Source organism: Chinchilla lanigera, unplaced genomic scaffold, assembly GCF_000276665.1.
Source record: "Chinchilla lanigera isolate Chin_1 unplaced genomic scaffold, ChiLan1.0 scaffold00017, whole genome shotgun sequence".
NCBI classification, from domain to species: Eukaryota; Metazoa; Chordata; class Mammalia; order Rodentia; family Chinchillidae; genus Chinchilla; species Chinchilla lanigera.
Window position 1 is genome coordinate 21,786,379 of NW_004955418.1, and position 22,497 is coordinate 21,808,875.

The 22,497-nt window shown below is 33.7% G+C and overlaps 1 long non-coding RNA gene across 7 annotated transcripts in view; it reads right to left on the reverse strand.

Moving 5' to 3' along the window:
- Positions 1–22,497, reverse strand: part of LOC106148224 — a 138,015-nt gene that overhangs the window by 90,764 nt on the left and 24,754 nt on the right. For 6 of the 7 annotated variants that reach the window (XR_001233478.1, XR_001233477.1, XR_001233475.1 and 3 more), the window contains exons 2-3: positions 14,211–14,294; positions 8,698–8,779 (exon numbers count right to left, since the gene is read on the reverse strand). This is a non-coding gene — a long non-coding RNA (uncharacterized LOC106148224). Of the gene's footprint in view, positions 1–8,693; positions 8,780–14,210; positions 14,295–22,497 lie in introns of all 7 variants that reach the window. The other variant, XR_001233476.1, reaches the window with a different exon arrangement.

Consider the following 22,497-nt stretch of genomic DNA (forward strand, 5'->3'; position numbering starts at 1 on the left):
TAAAAATGAGTAAAATTTTTGAATAGAAATATCTAAAAAGATTTTATCAATGGCTAGTAAACAAAGGAAATGATATTTAATATTATTAATCATTAAGGAGATGTATATGAACCCTACAATTAAATGTTGTTTAGCTTCCTTTAGGATGCTGATGAAGATGTAGTGAAATTAGACTACTACATTGCTGGTGGGATTTTAAACTTAATGCAGTCACTTTGCAAAACATTGTGGAATTTCCTCAAAACATTAAAGAAAGTGTTACCATATTGTGTGGCAGTTCCACTTCTAAGTGCAGGTATCCTTGAGTGTCATACTATTGAAGGACTGATTCCAGGATCTCCTTATAAATACCAAAATCTGTGCATGCTCAGATGTCTTAAGTAAATAGTGCAGTGTTTGTGTATAACCTATGCATACACACATATTCCTTTATGCCTTAAATCACTGAATTACTTATAATATTTAATACAATCTAACTGCTATGTAAATAGTTTGGGAATAATTATGAGAACACGATCTATACACGTTCCATAGAGAACAATAGTTTTTCCAATATTTTTTGATTAGCAATTGGTTGAATTCAAGGAAGCAGAATCCATGGATATGTACCCATGAATGATAACACACATATGTTTATGCAAAAACCTGTCACAAATGTTGATAGCAACCAACCAGCAGAAATAGCTCAATGTGCACCAATGGATGAATGGTCAGTAAATGTGATATACCTATATGAAGGAATAAAATTTAGTTATAAAGGTGAAGGAAGTATTAGTATACACTGCAGAATGAGTATGAACTCCAAAGACCTGCTGGTAAGACAGCTGAGCATGCACAGATTTTGGTACTTATAAGGAGATCCTGGGATCAGTCCTTCATTAGTATGGCACTCAAGGACACCTGCACTTAGAAGTGGAATTACCACGTAATATGGTAACACTTTCTTTAATGTTTTGAGGAAATTCCACAATGTTTTGCAAAGTGACTGCATTAAGTTTAAAATCCCACCAGCAATGTAGTAGTCTAATTTCACTACATCTTCATCAGCATCCTAACGGAAGCTACACAGAGATGGAAGTGGTGACATGTGGTAATGTTCCATGTATGTGAAATGCACAGAATGACATACCTAAAAAGACAAAGAAGTATGTTCGTGGGTATCTGAGGCTGAGGAATGACACAGTTGATTAACAGATTAATTGAAAATGGACAAAAAAGTTTGCTGGGGGCGGAAGGGTAGACCATGGAAACATCCTAAAACTTACTTGTGGTGATAATTCTGCAGCTCTATAAATGTGCTAAAAAATGATTGAGTTGTACACTTAAAATGGGTAAATTTAAAGTATACAAAGATACTCTACTAGAGGTGCTGAAAGTATCATCAAAGTCATCTGTGAAAGTCTTACATTACAGATGAACATATTTCTTTTCAAACCATTATTCTCTCAAAACTAAGTAATCTCACAGTGTTGAGAAGAATCTAATGGAAGTGTGGATTTGCGTTTGAAAGATAGATATTTTTAACACAAGAACTCTGAGTTTCTTCCTTATATTTATTCCATTATTTCTTTGTGCTGTTTACTTTCTTTTTTTTGGCAGTCATTTATAGTATTATTCCTTCATGTTCAGGTATTGTATAATTTGTTGGGACAACAGGATATATCTATTGTAAATTCCAAAATGTTTATGAATTCCCCATGGTTGTTTCTTCTTAGATGACTAAACAGTTGTGTTTCTTCCCTTGAAACTTCTGTAGTTTTTTTCAGTTTTCTGTTCAAAGTGTGCAGTTATTCTTACAAACCATTTTACTAAGTGAGGAATGTACCTATGGGAACCAATTTAAACAACTGAAAGTAGAATACAATAAAATATATGTTTTGGTTGAAGAATGAAATCTCAAATCTGTAAGGAATTAGGGAATGTAGACATATGTTTGTAGAATTTAAATCTTGATCCAAAGTTTGCATGATCTAAAGAGCAAATTAAAGGACAGATGATAAGAAAGAGGAAGGTAGACATTTTGCAGCTAGAAAAGGATCCAGGGAAAGGTGAGAGGAGAAAAAGGGGGCAGCAGAGAGGATTAAGATAGGATAATTTCCCATGATGAATGTATTTATTTTGCATGACAAATATGCAATTTCTGCACTGGTCATGAGATTAAATAACCTGAAAATTTTTTCTTACATTTTTTAACATTCTCAACTATTTATGTAATATTAAAAATATAGAATCAGGGTCTGGTTATGCAATTCAGCCTGGTCTTGAGCTCACTTTGTCGCCTAGGCTGGCCTTTAACTCGCAATGATCCTACTGCCTCAGCCTCTTGAGTGCTAGGATTACAGGTGGGGTACACCTGGCTGAAAAGAAGTTTTTTTTTGTAGTACTAATTTTTCAAAAATTAAAATGTTATGGAAGATTCAGGATTATTTTATAACTTTGAACAATGATTTTTTTTTTTTTTTTACATGAGCAACTGATAGTAAATATTCACTGTTCTTTAAAAAGAGAAAACTATTTCTCAGGTTGAGTAAAGCTAGAGCCTAATGAATAAAGACAAATGAATAAAATTTTTGATTTTTACTTTTAAACAATGATGTGTAAATATGTACACTATCTTTATGAAAAACTTTCATGTTCTTATACTAAATATTTTCCTATTTTGCATATATCATATGAAAAAATTTATCAGCTCTTTAATTCTCTAATATATTTTGAAAATAAATCTTGGAAAGTTATTTTCTAAATTCAAAGTCAGCTTTACTTGTTTGTTTTAATATTTTCTGCTCTTTTCATCCTTCCAGTCAGCTCTCTCTCTTTGCAGTTACCTTGAAGATAAAGCTTCAGAAATAAAAGTCCTTTCTTTTTGTCCCCAGAAAACTTGATTTTGAATGTGAGGAAAAATTGCTCTATTTCTAACAGTTACATATGCATGTGTCTACAAACACATTATGTGCTTTGTGAGTTTGAAAACATGCAAATCACGTGGGAAAATATTTGCCAGAACACTTTCAATCAATGTATACCTATTCACATCTGCAAGAACTAAAGCCTGCTCAGTGAGAGTGCATGCCTGCATAAATGGAGAGGTGTGAGTGACTTCATCAAAATGATGCCGACAAGGATTTTTATAAATGCATTTATCTTAAAAACATGAACCACCCTTCGTATGTTTTCTACTACCCTGTATCATGTCATAGCCCTGAATACTGTCAAATAATAATAAAATAGTACTTAGTGATACTATATAATAATAATATTAATACATTATTTCAGTTATATTTTAGGGTTTTCCATATGTGAGACAAGGTGCCCAGGGTTTTATATATTTAATTAGCCTCATAGCAATGAAGAGATGTTCCTCTATGTCCATTTTCTAGGTACAAAAAAAGTTACTGTTCTGGAAAATATATTTCTTCCATGAATACATCCCCCCAAATCTCACATTTCTCTATTAAAATAGTGTTCATGCATATAAATCAGACTTCTTTATAATTTATACATAGTTTATTAATGTTATCTTACATGAATATTGTTCCTTCAGAATTTCTCTGCACAATATTTAGAGACAGCAGAGGAGGAGTTCAATACTCCCAGGTTTATTTCTTTTTTATTTTAGTGGATAGGTCAGCTTATGCAAGTTGAAAAAGACTTTTAAATGCCAGTTATATCACAAAAGTAATAATACTTAATTGGGAGAGTTATCTTGATATTAAATGGGATAACTTCTTTGGACAATTCTGGACACAGAATAAGTATTCAATAAATGGTGATATAGATTTCACAGATTATATGAGTTTATGTTACACTCTTTGTGCATACTTAATCAAATAATTTGTAAACTGAAAGTATAATTCTTGAGTTACATTAACAGAGAAGCGGGTTTTACAGAGAGGTAGGGGAGAAGATAGTGTAAGCTGCCTTTGTTTCTTGTCCTACATCCTATTATACAGTTGTAAATTAATTTTATGAAAGTCAGTTTTCCAATGACCAATGTGATCAAACTCCAATCATTGAAATATACTTTTTACTTCTTGGTCAGACATGATGGTGCATGCCTATAATCCCAGCACTCAGGAAGCTGAGGTAGGAGAATTGTTGTGAGTTCTGGGTCAGCCTGGTCTACAAAGCAAGTCCAAGGCCAACCTGAACAGCATAGTGAGACCCTGTCTCAAAAAGATCAATACATATATATTTTATTTGAACTGTTTTGAATATATTTATGATAAATTTTATAGCATTAAAGAAGGAGTAATCATTGACGTCTACGGAAAAACTTTGTTTGATCATTTCTCATTGTGTTCTTCTCTCAATATTTTCAGTAATTTGTTTGCCTCTCTGTGACTACTTATTTTGGTAACTGAATAGAATAGAAGTAAACATAGAGGCTGCCTGTTTGTTGTTATCAAACACAAGTCTCACACTTTGCATTACAGTGATGGAGGACTCAAGGGATGGAGTGTACAGTAAGAAACTGTATACCACTAAAACATTTGTATACACTGTTTTACCTACTGCAAGGGCAAAGTCAAGACTGTTTTGGCCAGCATGTCTTCTCACCTTCCCTGGGACTGACTGGAAGTGGATTTAAGGATGAAGGATGGAGAGGAAGAAAAAGGGTTATTGAAAACGGAGACTTGGTAAGATGTAATAAAGAAGGTAAAGCAAGAAAGGGAAAATCTGAAGGCCACAGGATATATGTAAAACACTATCTTAAGTATACTTATACTTAATATACTCAAAGAGGTATTGAAAACTATATTAATCTATAAATATGTAAAGTACATTTTCACAAAGATATTTCATAAAAACATTGTCCTATTGTGTATATATATATTAAGAAAGCATTTCTTCTTTTGGGACAGACAAATTACACATTGCTTAAAATACTGTTTTCAAGACACATTAACATGTAGTGAACTACTTTATAGAAATTTCAAAAAGATAGTGAAACTATCCTTTTATATGGACTGCTCCATGTTTTTATTTAGCAAGAAGGTATGTCAGCTTTCAAGAGATTAGGTTTCAGTGAATTTGTCTCTACTGAAAAGACTTTCAAGGATTGGCTTGTTATGATTTGAGTCCAGAGAAAAGCATTAAATTTTAGTTTTAGAAAAAGTAATGCATAATAATTAAAACTGACACAACTTTTTATCTTGGATTATTTCTGCATGAAATGCTTGGATCATTGCACCTCTTTTCCTTCTGGCTACTTAAGTTGTAATGTCACTGTTTAAGAAGTTAACGAAAACATAAGTTGAAGGTGGGTAATAGAATCTGGGTAAAAAAAAGAATAAGTATCAAAAGAGGAAAAAGGTAAAGTAGAGTTGAAATTCTCTACAAAGGTAGAATAGTCAGACCTTTAACTCAAGTGTTATGGTTTGTGTCTGGATGTCCCCCAAAAGCCTCATGCAGTTTTAGATGGGGATTTTTCAAAGGCAGCTGAATCTAGAGTTTGTGAATGATTCGTATTGCAATGTTGGGATTAAGGGTGTTAGGATTAAGGGTGGGTGACTTCTGGATCACTCCACTGATTGGACTGGCACCGCCCTACTCCCAGCAGTCTGGATAAAATATAAGAAACAGAAAGAGTCACCTCTCTTTTGATCTCATTTGCTGCTTTTGCTGTCTTCCACAGCCATGAACAGCTGTCCCTCAGCCACGTGCCACCCTGCCTTGGTGTCAGCTGATATGGACTGAACCCTCTACAAACTGTGAGCCAAATAAACCTTTCTCCCTGTAATGTTGGGTATTTTGTCTCAGCGATGAGAAAATAAACTAACACAACTAGTTAGAGAGCTGTCTTCAGTGTTTTGAATTTCAGCAGTTAAATATTTCCAGGGACGGAAATATTTTCTTAGCATAAAACACAGGTGCAGGTACTGCACAGCCAAGGCAAAGTGTTGGTCCACATTTGAACCTCCTTCCAGTAACATGGTCCAGAGCCAAACTTTCAGTCTGTATCAGTGGCTTTGGTTTCTCATCCTCCTCAAATAGGGACGGCCTGTTCTCAATGCAACAAAGGGATAATCTCAAAGTAACACGAGGAATCTTTGTGCAAAAGCAACGAGGGCTAAAATAATCTTCAAGGGAATTGGCTATGTTTGTTCAGCAGCAAGAAACTTTTAAATGGAAAGTGTTTGCTGGCTAAGTTTGTACTGGACACTGAAGTTTTACAATCCAGTCATCTCACTTAGTCGCATTGGACGGGATTCTACCGTTTTATGTTAAGAGGTAGTTGGCAGAATGTCATCTCTGGCACAGAGGGGAGGAGAAACTTTTCATCTTTTCAGACTTTTCAAAGCTTCTATTTATATTAGGATAGGACAATACAAGCCAGAACAACAGATTACTCAGTTCAGCGTAGAGAGGAAAGTCTACTATTGCTGAGAGTTCAGGACCCTTTTGGGATGATTGCCATGACAAAGCAATCTCACTCTTCCCTTGATATACTTCTCCCCGGGCAGAACAGCACGTTCTCAGAATGTGGGCAATAGTTCCTCTTTTTTTTGCAATCTACAGTGGCTGTGACAACACCCTTTTGTGCTTCTTCCCTTTCAAGGAGAAGAAGCACTCACTGTCTTATTCGAATCCATTTCATATTCCCTTACTAGTTCCTGAATATTTCTCTCTCCATATTAGAGTCTGAATCTCCAAGTGCTGTGTGATGAGACCCATCACGGACATTCCTTCCTTCATGGGAATGTGTTTCAGCATGTACAACGTCTGCATGGGGGATGAATTTTTGTATCTCTTTTTCCAGTTCTGAAAATTTGTGTTGTTGTTATTGTTGACAAATATTTTCAGAATTATTTTTAGGATTCCGTTGCCTTCTTTTTTCCTTCAGCTGCTGACTCATTCTGAACAATTTGCTCTTTTAGGGAGGGAGTACTATTTATATGGAAACTGTAGCTTCTCCAGTAAGTGGAAAGAGAGGTAGGGAAGACAACCAAGCAAAGACCGCTATGAATATTAAATATGAGAGAAGCATCTTCACTTTCAGATTTTTTAAAAGACTTCCATTTTGATTCCTTCAACTCTCTATGATCCTGTAGTACTTAAAATACTGATATTTACAGAGAGATGAGGTGAAAATGAGAACAAACACCCAAGTTGAGTTAAACATAATTCACTTTGGGTGGAAATGGATTTAACTTTACCAGCAAGGAAACTTTATGTCAATTCTGATTCAAAATTCTATTTGTCCCATTCGATGACCACTAATGAACCCAAATTAACACATAAAGAAACTTTCCCTGTAGTGTTGTGGTTTAAACAGAACAAGTTGATATACTCAGGGTGCACAATAAACAGTAAAAAGAATAGTAATACTGGCCTGGGTTGGGTTGAGGCTTTTCAGCAGACTGAAGGTTGAATTATACAAGTAGAAAAAGAATCGCATATTCTTGTCAGGATTTAAACTCCAGCATGAGGTCTGGTAGAGGTACATAGGAAATATTTCTTGGGGGAAAACAAACAATTACTCTGGACACATGACAAGGCAACGGAATTGGAATTTGGCCGGTGCAACTGCATTAGTTTTACTTTGGGTGTAAAATATGTTAATTTACCACTGTCTGGAAAAAAATTGGTGAGTCATTTGCAGAACTACTTAAAATTTATTTCTGCATATCTTTTGCTTTAGCCATTTCTGTTTTCACTTCACAAATCTATTTTTTAATAACTTGTAAATAAGGTATGTACAATCATTTTTCTTACTTTTCTTGAAAGAAATTTCAAACAGAATTTTCTGAGTTGAATGATCTGTGATCAAATTTTATTTACATTCTGACATTATTTTTCACCTTTATTTCAATCATAGTTCTTTTATGAAAGGAAATAGATTATCCTTTATTCTTTATGATAATGTAAATAATTTCATCTCAATTCATTGTCAAATTGAACCATACTGTATCCATAAAATGAACTACCTGGATACCAACAGACTTTTTCTGCACTTTCTAAGTATTATTATTCCAGCATAATCTTGGGGAGTGCGGTATAATTTAAAGCACAAGAGGATTATATTGAAAACAAAAAATGTGAATCCACTGGGTTAAAAAAAGAATTTTGTTTTATGATCTCAAAATATCTCTGTGATTTGAAACATAACACCCCTAATACACAAATAACCCAACTTCGGCAGATGTCTCAAACCTTGTATAGAGAAGTTCCTCTCCTCACTGTTGAAAATTACAGCACCCAGACTCCTCTCTACTCAACCAATCTCAATTAAGTAATGAGACTCCCAAAGTAAGCAATTTGAAAATAAAATATGAAACTTTACCTAGTTATAATCATTAAACAATTCACATTAAACCACTGAATGAAACAGATAAGTGATTTTCTTTACACTTATGAAAGAAATTAAAAAGATGTATTTGGAAAAATTGCTTAGCTATGTCTGTCTTCAGGAGAAAAACACAGGTTTTCTCAGCATGCTGCAAACTGCTACCTGTTTTCAACTACCAGTGAACGCAGAATTATAAAAATTTGCACACATACCGCTTGTCTCTTAAAATAGCACTAAATGTATGTGAAGTCTCCAAGTTAAAGCTTGCCTCCACTCCCACGCCCCAACTCCAGGACATTATCACCATAAGCACCTTTAGGTTTTGGCTGAATCACCCCCCCTTTCCAAAACTGTCCATCTGTCTTTGAGAACAGTTGCGATCCGGAGGCTCAATATGACTTACTCACTCAGTTCTCTGCCAGTTTAGATGCACTTTGTAGGTGGAAAATTGTTGGTCTTTGTCCCTCCCAGCTTGCAAGTGAAACGAAGCTGCCAAGAGATAAACACATTCTAAGTTTATCATGCTATTCTTGGCCTCAAACTACAAGCCATAAGGCAACTACTGCTCAAGGTACCGTGTTTACAGCGTTCAGCCCTCCGCTGTTTCAGAGACCCAACAAGATAGAATTTCTTCCTGCCAGCCTATATTTTGTTTTTTCAAAACTTACACATTTCTCAATGTCTCTATAAAAATGGGGAGAGAGGGCAGCTTCTTTGAAAGCATAGTGAGGGTCTGAAGTCTCATTAGAATTGATCACGATGGGGCTGGGGATTTAGCTCAGAGGCAAAGCGCCTGCCTGGCAAGCGCAAGGTCGTGAGTTCGGTTCCTGATACCGGAGACAAACCAAAAAAAAAAAAAAAAAAAGAATTGATCACGATGTTTTGAGTTCATCCGCTCCACCTAAAAGAGTCATAGCTTCTTACCAAGCTACATATTTATTTCCACAATTATCAATACTATTACATGTATTGGTATCATTAGTATTTTCCTTAAAGGTGAAGAGAATGTACTTAAATGGATCTCTACACAGGCCTTTTAAATTTTTGCTACTTATGACCTTTGTCATTTGTTTACTATGTTGATCTTTTACTTAACACACGTTTATTATTATAAAGCCGTTACTTCTTTTCTAATTAATATCCTCACAGTAAGTGAATATATTAAAAATAATTTAATCACGGTTTAGAAATGTTCTTAAAACCAATGAAAGCAATTTTTTTGAGAGTACTGCACTAACTTTCTTCACAAATGTCTTCCTGGCTGCATTGGGTAACAGGATGTATTGAGTTCATACATCTTAAATATAAGAGTATAGCTATATCACATCCTATATTGGCACAGTATATTGACATGTATTATGTATGATGTTACACTGTTTAAATTATTAGAAATCACATTAAAAGAAATTATAATAAGATAGGGCTTTTTACCAAATCTGAAGTATTTGGCAAAGATATGCTAATCAAGTTCAACTCTTGATTTACAAATAAGACTTTGAATTCTCAGAGTTTTATAACTATATTCTATATCATGATTTCTTTGCATTTCATTAAAAGTAACATTCTCTTCAGACTTCTGTATTATACATGTATAGTTTACAGATAGAATCAGGGTTTTATTGTTTTCTTGAACATGGAGATGTTAATCCATTGTGAAAAATTTTAACATACACTTATTAATCTGTGCTCAAGTGATTTAATGCTGCTGCTAATTAAATTTATAATAAGACAAATGGAAAGAATATAACAGAAAATTTTTACTTGCTCTAGTTTAAGTTCTGAGGGTAGGAAAGAAAGATTTGCAACAATCTATCCTTGGAGATTACAAGAAAAATGTATTGTTAACCTGAAGCATTACTTAACATCATTCAGAAATAATCAAGATTATTATGTCCTCACTAAAATGAACTGGAAAAGCTTTCACAATTGTGACATCTAACAGAACAAATTACACAACTACCTGGTGGGTTTCTGAGGATGTATAGATAAGATAATGAATGAAAATGGATGAGTGTTCTATTGAAAATCATCCATATATTATTGCTGTAATTTATGTGCAGTTTCCAGTGTCTTGGTTTATGGGGCTACTATAACAAAACAGCAAAAATTTGATGGCTTAAGCAATAGAAATTTGTTTCTCTGCAAGCTGAGAAATCAAAGAGCCAAGTGCCAGCACAGTAATTGCCTTGCAAGGACACACCTTCTTGCTATGTCTCACGTGGTAGTGGCATGAGTTGAACTAACTCTCAGATTACAAGGATGCTTATCTCATATATAGCTGTTTTCACGACCTAACCACCTTGCAAAGCACAACCTTTCAGTACTCTCACTGTAAATTTTAGATTTCAAACTACAAAATTTGGGAGGACATCAGTATTCAGCCCACCGCCCTTCGCTATAAAAACCAAGTAGTATCTTCATCAATGCATGTTAATTACCTTTCTCCTATATAACTCAAAGTAAGTGGCATGATTCATGTGTATTCGTGAGACCATCTGGTCAGAAACATTTGATGCCTTTGCTTTCTAGGGCGTTTTCTTTTGTTTATTACTCTAGATATGTCCTGAAATGTTCTTTTCTAAAAAAGAGTGGCTAATTTGGTTGTAAAATTCATTGTAATACTTTGGAAGCCATATTTAATTGTTAAAACATGCAATGTTTCTATATTAAAAGACTAAGAAATGGGAGAACTTGAGGTAGGAACTGAATGGTCGTCAATGTTTTGACTATGTCAACATCCAATATGCTTTGACTGGATGAGTATGAACTTTCTAAAATGGATGGAAAGGATTCTGCCAGACAGTTATGTTGGGAGTATGAAAGGCACAAGGTAGATTAATAGAAAAATAACTAATATGCCGGGAGTCATAGTGGAGAAGCTCCTGAAAAGTACTTCATAGCTCTTTGTCATCTATCTATTTATTTAATTACTAATTTGTTCTAAGTCTGATTCTTGGTTCAGGCAAAATTTAAGTCAGAGTCATAAAGCAAGTAGGTTCATTTTGCCAGTAAGAGATTGAACTTTGAAATACCAGGAACTTGCAAATAATGAAACTGTGAATAGGAAAGTCACAATTTTCTTTCCTGAAAGAATAAGAATATTTTTTAAAGTAGAAACGTGTCTTATTTTTGAAATACCTTTGCAATACTTATTAAGATAGAATTTCCTTTTATATCTTCAACTAAATCTTCTGTTATTGAAACAGTTTCTTTCCATTTTGTTTGGTGGCTATCTTGAGGGGTGGCGTACAAGATCATGCTGTGTTCACCCATCAGGCGATGCTGTGTAACAATAACCATGAAATCTTAAAATCTGAATAACTTCAGTGAAACAAAAGCTTAATTCTCTTTCATTCTGTATGCTCAGCTGCTTGCTCTGTTTCCCATAGGTCCTCCAAGACCCAGCTGATGTAAGCTTTATCTGAACACTATTTAGGTGACTGATGACACAGGAAAACCAAAGGAAGTGAATTGTACCATGGCTCGTAAGGCTTCTACCTGGAGGGGTGCTGCATAACCCCTTTCAAATTTCTTTAGCCAAAGCAAGCACTATGATATTACCTGCCTCCAACATCGAAGAGAAATACTTCTTCCTTGTGGCTTGAGGAAAGAGAAGTTAAAAACTGTTGAACAAAACTGATGCGTTGACTACCACAGGGCATAATGCTTATAACTATTAAGTGCTGTCATTTTTCCTAAGGCACTGAGGATAGAGGACATGTGATACAGAATTATGTTTTCTCCCTCAAGTTAAGTTAATATTTGGGTATCATTCAAGAATTTAAGTATTACTAGGTCTTATTTCCAACTAAGTTTTATTTTATGCTGTCTGCCATAATTTTGTCTTAAAAATCATTTTGTTGGGAAATTTCAATTTCTATCATCTTGCTCAGAGAGTCAACAGAGAGGAGGGGAAATTTGTTTTTGTTTGCAAACTATAGTTGAGTAAACTAGCTGGAGATGAGTGCATTACATGTATCTGAATAACTGAAGTGTATAAAAGATCTTGCATGTAATGGTATGCTGTCATATGAAGTTACCCAAAGGTATACAACCTGACCCTTCATATGAAATGCATTATTTGAATACTTTGAAAGCAAATTGAAATGGACAACGCATTTAAAATATAGCTTCCAATTTACCACCAGACATTGGCAGTACAGTTATCCTAGCTATTCTTATATATATATATATATATATATATATATATATATGCATGAAATTTTTTATATTTTGACCAATTTTGCATGCTTATACCTGGTAATCTGAGCAACTGGTTTGAAGGCAACAATATGCAATGGAACAACCATTGGGGAATTCCTACCATCTTGTCTAGTGAAATTCTGTATTATCTCTAATGTTTCATTTAATAATTTTTAAAATTCTCTTTAATGGTTTGGACAATCTTCCATTCTTACATCTGGTAATCTGAGCAAAGTAGTTGAAGATAACAGTATGTAATATAACAACCACTGTTAATTTCTATCACTTTGTTTTGAAATCCTGTATCACTTTTAATGTTCTTTCTTTATTTTGTTTATGTCTGTGATGTTGGTATGCTGCTATTGTTCTTTTTTTGTACTACTCTCTTTAAAATAAAATAAATAAATAAAATGAAATAAAAGATAGCTTTCTAACTTTAAACATTATGCTGGAAACTCTATTAAGTCCTATGAATAATTTAAATGAAGCATACATTTTGTATATGAATATAAAATTTCAACCAAATAAAGCATATCATTTAAGATTTTAAGGAAATGTTCTCGCACCCTACACATTTTGATGCCTTAGTTTGAAAGCCCTACAACTCACTAACGATAGTGTAGTGGTGATTTCCCTATGGCAGATATCAGATACTCAAGACTAATCTAGAAAATCTTTTTGAGGGCAAAGCAGATTTACATGAGCAGTCATTTTTAATAACTATTGCGGGCCACCTCAATAACTAACTGAAACACAATCATATGAAAGAAAGCCTGGTTCATTAGAAAGGCTGGTTTATCATTCTTAGAAACACTCATAAGAGTGTTTCACATAATAAACTTTCATAAGTTTCATATAATCAAATACAATTGAAAGATACAGGATCAGAGGCTCCAAGTAAGCAGAAGAGGGAGGACAACAGATAATATCTCGACAGAATCAAAGAAACCAAGAGACTGAGACTACATGGATACAATAAATAAGGAGGTTCAATAAGATAACTCTGGAGATCCCTTGGCCCTTGATGGGTTCCTGGTTTCACTTTCCTTTTTTTCCAAGTGGTCTGGGGGTATATTTCTTTCTCTCACAAAATGATGACCTGCATATCATACCGGCAGAGGATTCTTCACTCTAATTAGCATAATATTGCTTTTTAAGAGAAACATTTGAATTGCAGTTATTCTGACCATTTTAGTTAATATGCAGTAAGCCCAGAGATACTCTGTTTATCTAGTGTGCTCAATATGCATATAAAATATGATTCTTAACCTCTTTCTAGGAAGATTGTTGGGTTAGTACAGAAATGTCCTAGAATTTAAACTTTTGGTACTCCTGGAGAAAACATGGATTTTGCTTGTTACTACCCATGTATCTCTGATATGTTGAAAGAATAAAAGATCCCAGACAAGTTCCCAGAATAAGAATTATAACTTGTGTGGTCACAAAATTCAAAGTCTGTTTTCATACTATAACCACAGGCTCCTCCGCCTGCAGTGCATATTGTATGGTAGTGAGGCAGCCGAGGACAGCTCTCTTTTTCGGGAAGTCCTATCATTGGCAGCCTGACACTTTGTTACTAAAGGCAAACTTTTAAAAATTATAACATATGGGTTCAATTTATGGATTGTCTCTGGTTTTGGGAATTGAAGACAATGTCAAATAATGCTTGAGAAGACAAATCCCTGGGACCCCTATGAAGAACGGTGGTGTAACTTACCAGTGTCCACTGACTGCTCTCCCACCTGGACAGATTATGCAGTTTTCTTTTTTATAAATGTAGAGAGTTGGATGTTTTTAAAATCTACAGCAAAAAGAAAATAAAATTTTAAAAAAGAAATTACATTGATTTTCCACAGGTTTCCTTAGATGGAGGCAGCATATTATTTTGTTTATGTTTTAGGAAATTTCATGAATTGGGCATAAAGAAATTACTTATATTAGGTCTGGTCAAGGTGGATAATATTTTAAATAGTTAATTCTTGTTATAAATCTTTATTACATAAAGTGAGTTGACATATAGGGCTGTAGCTCAGGTATGTGTATTAAACATTTTGTGATACAGCAAGTTGACACTGGCAGGCTTCAGAATTTGACCTAAAAGGCATAATCAAATACAATCGTCTTCATAACCAATGTAAGCAAGTAGACAGAGCTTTGGAACAGGAGCTTGATGGCCTGCTCAAATTTCTATTTTGGCTCATATAAGTCACTGTTAGAGGTCTGCTGATGTCTTGTTGGTCACAAATTCTTACTCTGTCTAAAAGCAATCAAAATACCTTGATTCTAACTCCTCAGAGGTGTCATGGAACTTGAATCAGATAAGATACTTAGGTGCACTGTGAATTATGATATATTGAATAAATATAATTATCAATATGAGGCATTTTATTTAAAGTTTCCAATTTGAAAATATATATTAGTAAATTGCAAGTTACATGAGACATTGAATTTATAATCAAAAGACATGAGTGTCAATGCAGTAATTAAATAGGCTTGTGAAACCTGGAAAAGATGTTTAACCTAATGGTTCATGATGCCTTCTTATTTTCTTCAGGAAGTTGTACTGACTTCCTGTTTCTGTTTAGCTTTTTTGCAACAAATATTTTTCTCCTGGAGAAATACATTTTATAAATAGCTCCAAGTGTACTGTGTTCTCTCATTAAAGGTGATACATCTATTGGCTATGATGGTGTGAGAGAATGCATTTAGCCTCTGCCTTTAAACAACAAATAGAAATGTGTGTGTGTACCTATATAATAAGTGGTACATATCAATGAATACATAACAATACTCTTTAGAAGAGAATTACAGAAAGAGACTTGGAAGTCTTCATGGCATTCTTTTCAAGGTTTCACTTGAGTACTGCACCTATAAGTACATGTGTATGAGAATCTATGCAGGATCTGACAAAGAATCGCAGAAACAGGACAGTCAGTACAATCCTTTGTGATTACAAAGTGATAAAGAGAGTTTGTATTTCCACAATTCAGACTGAACAAACCTTCATCATAGACAAGGTATTAAGTAGAATGCTCAATATAGGTATTGCCTAAGTACTGAGGAAAATTAGACCTAGACTAAGAGCTTGCCTGGAAGTGTCCAACAAAGCTTCATTTCAAATTTGAAAATTAAGGGTGTATTTCTAAGTAATTTGCATCATAAGCCAAGGCTCAAGAAGATGTAAAGGGCACATTTAGATATATGTACATGTATATTGGCATCTCACAAAGTAAAATGGAAACTGAGTATCTGCCATCATATTAAAACATTATGCCTCATGCAGGTAATGTGATCATAAGAGCCATTATGTGAGACAAAATTAATGGAAAATTGATTTTAAAAGATAATAAAATTAGCAAAGAAGAATATTGAAATATTCATTACTATTATACTCATATATTTAAGAAGTTAAAGTATGAGCTTGTGAAATAGCATAATCAGTGAATTCTGTCAAAGATTTAATGAGGAACTAATACCAAGTGTTGTCCAGAAAATTGAAGATATAAGCAATGTACAAAGCTAAAATTATTCCAATACCAAATATAGGAAGAAATATTACATGGAAAGAAAACTATAGAATAACATTACTCATGAACATTAATGAACATTGATAAAATTCTCATTAAATTTTCAGAAAATTTAATTCACCATTATATGAAAGTGACCAATGAACAAGTGAGGCTTATGACAATGATGCAATTTTTTTTTTAATGTAAAACTTCATATAGTACAGTAAAGTCTGTATACCTCACCTGATTTGAATATCTCATATAAATCTCCATTAATCAAAACAGTAGTAATGGCAAAAGTAACAATGGACTACAATAGAGATCCAGAAGTAGGACTACAAATAAATAATCATGCGATTGATTTGTCTTTTCATAAAGATGGCAATGTGATTAACTAGAGAAATGATAATCTTTTCAAAAATTGAAGTTAGAAGAATTGAGTAGCTATAATTTATAATAGCTATAAAAGGAAGAAAGAAAGGAAAGAATGAATAAAGATGGAAAGAAGGAAGAAAAGGAGGAAAGGCAGAAAGGGGTAGGAAGGGAGGTAAGAGATAGGAAGTAGTTATGTCTCTGAATATGTACAACATTTAATGGAAATGGATCCCCAATCAAGTGAAATAGCTGAACAAAAAACTACTACAAGAAAGCAGGAAAAGAACATTTTAATTCATGCCTAGGAAATATTTCTAACATATGATAGTAAAAGACAATAAAGTAAACAAAAATTACAAATTAGGTGTCATAAAAATTAAAATCTTCAGCTATTAAAATATACTTAAGTATATCAAAAATATATCAATAAACTTAATTATAAAAAAGAAAGTCAAAAGATAAAATACAGTATTAGAAATACCTAAAAATTTCACAAATTTTTCATAAAAATTTCAAAATTTCATATTCAATAGAGAACTTGTTTTCAGAGTATACAATGAACTTCATAGTATGTAAACAAGCAATGTCATTTAGGATTGCAGACCATAAAAAGATGCTCAACATCATGAGGCACTACACAGCAATTCGACATCTGACAGCAACTAGACGTCTCAGAGCAATGCTAGGACAGCTGAAGTTAAGATGACCTTATGGCATACACTGAATGTCTTGACGTGTATATATATTGATACTGGGAATAAAAAGAAATCATTCTGAAATCTAAAATAGGGCCGGGGATATAGCTCAGTGGCACAAGAGCCTGCCTGGCAAGGGCAAGCTCCTGAGTTCCATTTCCAGTACCAAAAAAAAAAAAAAGCCATAAAAAAAACCTGTCCTCTTGAAATCTAAAACATAAAAAGGAAGGAGTTAAATTATTATTTGCAGATAACATATTCTACATAGAAGATCTGAAAACCTCCATCGAAGAATATCTTAATTTAATAACCAAATTCAATTGCACAGCTGGCTACAAAGACAACACTCAAAAATCAGTAGCATTCCTGTTCATAAATAACAAATTCACTGAAAGAAAAATCAGTGAAACAACACCTTTCACAGTAGCATGATATACTTTGGAATCAATCTAACAAAGGAAGTAAAAGATCTCTACATTGAAAACTACAGCACTCTGAAAAAGGAAATCATAGAGGACATCAGAAAATGGAAAGATATCCCTTACTCTTGGGTAGGAAGAACAAACATAGTGAAAATGGCCATGCTCCCAAAATTGTTATACAGATTTAATGCAATCCCAATCAAAATATCATTAGTACACCTCACATAGCTAGAGAAAACATTCCTAAAATTCATCTGGAAGCAGAAGAGACCCAGAGGAGCAAAAACAGTTCTGGGCAACAAAGACAAGTCAAGGGGCATCACAATCCCTCACTTGAAATTATGCTACAGAGATACAGTGATTAAAAACAGCATGCTACTGGCAAAAAAGAGAAAAAAACAGAGGCAAGGATCAATGGAAGAGAATGGAAGATGCAAAAACAGCTCCAAACACACTCAGCCACCTTATCTTTGACAAAGGGGCCAAACGCTTTCACTGGAAAACTTGGTTTTCCGTATGCTGAGACTAAAACTAGATCTTGTCTATCACCAAGCGCTAAACTAAAATTGAAATGGATCAAAGATCTAGATATTAAAGCAGGAGCAATAAATCTCCTGGACAAGAGAATAGGTAGAACTCTTGAAGACATACGCACAGGCAAAATTTCATGAACAAATCTCTGACTGCACAGGAAATACTACAAAGGCTCAACAATTGGGATCTAATTTTATTTAAAAAAACTTTTGCACAGCAAAATGAATCACCAACAGAGTGAAAAGACAACCCACAAAATGGGAAAAAATTTAGCCCATTGTTCCTCCAACAAAGGATTAATATCTAAAAAGGGGAAAGGTGTTTTTAGGATCTGAAGAGAAACCAGAGTATAGGATTAATTTCTATTTGTTTGTTTGTGGGTTTTTTTCCAGTACCGGGAATCAAACTCATGACCTCACATTTGCCAGGCAGGCGCTGTGCTGCTGAGCTAAATCCCCAGCCCAGGATTAATTTCTAGAACATATAAAGAATTGAAAAAGATCAGACCACCCCAAAGTTAAGGATCCAATTTAAAAATGGGAATCTGAGGTGAATACTCATTTCTGAGATGAAGAAGTACAAATGTGAAATAAATATATGAAAAAATGTACAATATCATTGGTCATTTGAGAGATGCAAATTAAAACAATGCTGAGATTCCATCTCAGCCTAGAAAGAATGGCTATCATCAAGGAATCAACCAATAACAAATGCTGGTGGGGCTCTAAGGAAAAAGGAATATTTATCCAATGTTGCTGGAAGTGTAGACTGGTGCAACCACTGTGGAAATCAGTGTGGAGATTCCTCAAAATCTAGGACTAGAGGAGCTGGGGATTTAGTTCAGTGGCAAAAGCGCCTGCCTGGCAAGCGCAAGGTCGTGAGTTCGGTTCCTGATACCGGAGAAAAACCAAAAAAAAAAAAAAAAAAAAAAAATCTAGGACTAGAGATTCCATTTGACCCAGTTATTCTCCTTCTTGATATCTTCTCCAAAGAATTAAAAGCATTATACCACAATGATAAATATGCACACATACTTATAGCATCATAGTTTATAACAGATAAATCTTGGAAACAACTCAAATGTCTATCAATTGATGAATGGATAAAAAAGATGTGGCTTTTTAATACAATTAAATACTACTCAGCTATAAAGAAGGATAAATTTGAGACATTTATAGCTAAATGGATGGACCTTGAGATCATATTTTAAGTGAAATAAATTGGGCACGTATGTGTAAATATTGCATTGTTTCTCTGATGTAAGAATTAAAAGTGTAAATAAGAACCAACATGTATAATAGATACTATAAAATAGGAAAAATTATTGAAAAAAGAAAAGAAAACTGGAGGAGAGGAAGTGAAAAGAGAAAAATGAGAAAAGGAGGATAAAATGGAAAAGAAACTTTGCAAATAAGGAGAGGAAGAGAGTTTAAAGGGAGGGAAGGGGAATGGGAAAAAAGAAGCAAATTATATAAGGTCCAGGTACAAATTCCCTATGATGAATGTGATCATTATGTATATCTAAATTGTATCAGTAAACTTCATAAAACTTAGTAAAATAAGGTATACAATTAATGTGTGACATAACTATTCAACTTATGGATATGACCCAAGAGAAATGACCGCACGTATCCACATAACTGTTTACACAGAAGTTTAAGTATTCCTAGTAGATATATTTGTAATGGGCAAAATCAGAAAACAATCCATATCATCAACAAATTTACTAAAAAACTAAGTTATGGTATGTTATTCATGAATAGATTTTACTCAGGAATAAAAAGAAAGGAGACAAAATGGGTAGATCCCACTTTATAATCCCACTTACCAAAAAAAATCCGGAGAATGCCAGCCGATGTATAGTGACAGGCAATTGATATATGGTCACCTGCATGTGGCAGGTGAGGAAAAGAGAATGGAGAGCTACCTTAACTGAGGGTTAAGAACATTTTGGGTGTAATGTATATTTCCATCATCTCTGCCACTGGCATGGTTTCATGAGTCAAAGTCATTAATTCTACACCATTATGGGTTATTTCTTGTGTATCATTTAGACATCAATAAAGCAATAAAATTAAGACTAATCGAGCTCTACTAAAGCCATGAAGTTTGTTAATATGTTTTTGTTCTATTTTTTAAAATAAATTTTTAAAAAAGCCGTGAAGACTTGTTCATTTGCTTGTTATCAGTAGTAACAGCTTCTTGTAAAGCAATCATCTAGAAGATTTCTTTCAAAAATAAAATGTACACAGGCCTTGACTCCCAACTGTTAACATATCTGTTACCCAAATGTGAAACTGAAGCTGTCCCTAAGAATATGAGTTTAACATGATGCTGGAGTGCTCTCCTGGCTATCCATGTGAATGACATAATCAGTCTGCCTTTGATAATCCGTTCACAGGTCTAAAGCCACTGAAACGCACAAATCAGTGATGTGTCTGTTAGGCCTCCACAACCCATTGTGATCTTCATAATATTATTAGAACAGAAATGTCATTGTTCAACGTGATCTCATAAGCTCCCATAATTTATTAGACCCCGTCTTATTTTCTGTTCTAAAGAACAAGTTTGTGGCTTCACTTAAAGAAAGTGAAATCTTTTGTTTCTCCCTGAGGTTGTCATACCAACAACAATTATTCAGCTCTAATTGGTCTGTAGGAGGTCAGGATCAGCAGCCTAAAACTGCACTTTAAGGATTTCAGATTTCTGCTAGGTGGTTAAATTACAGCAATCTCTCTCTTTATAGTAATATTCAGAAAATGCCCACTTTGGAACTCTTATTTTTGTCTCCTTTCCTTTTTCTTTTCTAGATGAAGTTTCACACTATTAATAAGGAATAAGCTCAGGGCATTGTAGCTTTAAAATATGATTGTTTTCCCACTTGAATTTGTCCTCCACTGCTTTTGGAAGACTAGACACAGAACAATGCTTGTACATTTCAAAACTGTGCCATATAGTTTTCTATATATTTTTTATGCCTTGGAAAAGAATATACTACAGTTTACTCTTAATCTGATGAATTTTAGAACCACCCCAAATACCATCTTCCTATTTTCTCCACTTTTTCTAGTTTTTTTCTACTCTTTATCTTCCTTCTTATGCTTATGCATAATATATCTGTCAGAGCCAAGGGCCATGGCCATGCATTTGAAAAGACAGTAGATTAGAAATGTCACAAAATGTGATAATGCTAAGGTCATCAGTACAGTTATTTGTTAGTTCAGACTTCAGAATTCCTTTTTGTCTTTAACATTGGGTTGATTTTCACAGTTATAATGCAACTTGCCAAATATAGAATTTATGGAAAAAAGACTGAATCAACATTTTAGAGGTTAATGTTGTATAAGAATGGCATATTTTTTGTGAAGTTGTGTGCATGTGAGTGTGTGTCTATGTCCACAACAACCCACTGGTCTATTTTCTGGCTTAGATTTGACGTGCTTTCTTTAACTTTACTCTGCCCCTTGACTTTGACAATGTATTATTTGCCCACTAATTATGATTTAATAGCATCATTTATTGCTTCTAGAACAATCGACTCCTCTTATCAGTATTTTAGACATATTTAAGTCCTTAAAGATAGCCTTTAGAGGGCTGGGGATTTAGCTCAGTGGCACAGCGCCTGTCTGGCAAGTGCAAGGTCATGAGTTTGATTCCTGGTACCAGAAACAAAACAAAACAAGAGATAGTCTTTAGTTATTTTTTGAAAAATTGTTGAGAGGTAACAAATCATATAAAATTTAAAAAAAAGAAGCTTTAGAAATTTTTACCCATCTTTTTACTTGAATCCACCATTACTCAGATCTAGAAAAAGAAGTTATTAATTTTTGATAGAAGTAGTTTTGGATGGTAGTTGCACAAAAAGCATAACTAAGCATTATTTATTTATTTGAGCAAAAAAGATGATATTTATTGAAATATAGTTTATCACTGCTAATAACTTATAGTGAAGATTATAACCTAAGAGTTAACATTATATTCCAATCCTGATATTATTGCCTTTTCACTATGTGACTTGCCAAGTCAAGCAATGTTTTTAAAACTAAGATTCTTCACCTACAAAATAAAAATTCTAATTTCTAGTTTAAAGAGTAGATGTAGAAGTTACAACAGAATTGTGTACATCATATATCAAATAAATAAATACTGCAGTATAATACATAGGGAAATAAAATTGTTGAGTGGTTTGAAAGGAGACTGAATAATACAAGAAAGACAACAAATACGAAATGCTAAAAAAAACGAGGCTGAATCCACTTTTGATAGCTATTTGTGACATTCTATTGCAGATATGTAAATTTTAAACTCTGAGATTAGTCCTAAAAACATTTTATCCTTGAAATTATTTGCTACTTAAACAAATTGCTTTGTCAATTATTTTAAATTTCATTAGATTACAAATATGGTTGATAAAATGGCAAAATTAATTATGTTTTGAAGTTTACATTTATGGTTTATGAGTACATTTT